This window comes from Tupaia chinensis, unplaced genomic scaffold (assembly GCF_000334495.1).
Source record: "Tupaia chinensis unplaced genomic scaffold, TupChi_1.0 Scaffold000097_1, whole genome shotgun sequence".
NCBI classification, from domain to species: Eukaryota; Metazoa; Chordata; class Mammalia; order Scandentia; family Tupaiidae; genus Tupaia; species Tupaia belangeri.
Window position 1 is genome coordinate 975,400 of NW_006159559.1, and position 1,404 is coordinate 976,803.

At 36.8% G+C, this 1,404-nt stretch overlaps 1 protein-coding gene across 1 annotated transcript in view; it reads left to right on the top strand.

Annotated features, from left to right (window-relative positions):
* The window catches only part of LOC102503164 (syncytin-B-like), a 5,825-nt gene that overhangs the window by 2,588 nt on the left and 1,833 nt on the right, over positions 1-1,404 (top strand). The window lies entirely within an intron of this gene.

The following is a 1,404-nucleotide window of genomic DNA, read 5'->3' on the forward strand; positions in this document are numbered from 1 at the left end:
ACACCAGTGTGGGTTGATCAATGGCCTCTACCTTCTGAAAAATTAAGAGCTGCTAGATTGTTAGTACAGGAACAATTCGAAGCAGGACATATTACAGAAAGTACCTCTCCATAGACTACTCCCATTTTTGTTATCAAGAAAAAATCAGGAAAATGGTGTTTACTCCAAGATCTAAGAGCAATTAATAAAACCATGATTCCAATGGGGGCACTTCAACCTGGGCTACCATCTCCAGTAGCCATTCCTCTTCATTTTTTTCAAGATAGTTATTGACCTTCAAGACTGTTTTTTTACTATTCCCTTACATCCTTTGGATCGGGAAAGATTTGCCTTTAGTATTCCATCAATTAACTTTAAAGAACCAATGAAACGTTATGAATGGCCTCAAGGAATGTCAAACAGCCCTACTCTGTGCCAAAAATATGTTGCTGCTGCCATACAATCAGTTAGAGACAAATGGGTACGAATGTATATTATCCATTATATGGATGATATTTTAATTGCTGGTAAAGATGGTCAATTTGTTCTTCAATGTTTTTATGATCTCAAGGAACACTTGTCTACCCGAGGGTTAAAGATTGCCCCAGAAAAAGTACAACTTAAAGACCCCTATACTTATTTAGGATATCATCTTTCGGGTCCAAAAATTACTACTCCTAAAATACAATTTAGACTTGACAATTTGAAAACCTTAAATGACTTCCAAAAATTATTAGGTGATATCAATTGGATTCGTCCTTATTTAAAGCTAACTACAGGTCAGCTTAAACCTTTATTTAATATTTTACAGGGAGACTCTGATCCTAGGTCTCCTCGAGTGCTTACGGAGGAAGGCCGTCAGGCACTGTCTATAGTAGAAAAAGCCATTGCCTCTCAATTTGTTACAACCATAGATTACAGTCAACCATTACTCCTTGTCATTTGTCGTACTACATTCACACCTACGGCTGTATTCTGGAAATCGGCACCAATTATGTGGGTTCACCTTCCATCCTCTCCTTTGAAGGTTATATATCCTTATTATCAAGCTGTGGCTGATATCATTAGTATGGCACGAAATTTAAGTGTTACCTATTTTGGCAAAGATCCTGATGTGATTATTCAGCCATATACCAAGAAACAGATAAATTGGTTATTTCAACAAACAGATTTTTGGCCTATTGCATGTGCTTCTTTTACTGGAACTATTGATAACCATCTTCCTCCAGATAAATTCTTACATTTTTTATATACCCATGATTTTGTTTTCCCTGTACGAACTTCGCTTCATCCTGTTAAAAATGGTTTATTGGTTTTTACTGACGGTTCCTCCACTGGAACTGCTTCTTATTCATTTTCTGATCAAACAGTTAAGTTCACCACTTCCTCTAGGTCAGCTCAATTGGTTGAACTGCAAGCAGTTAT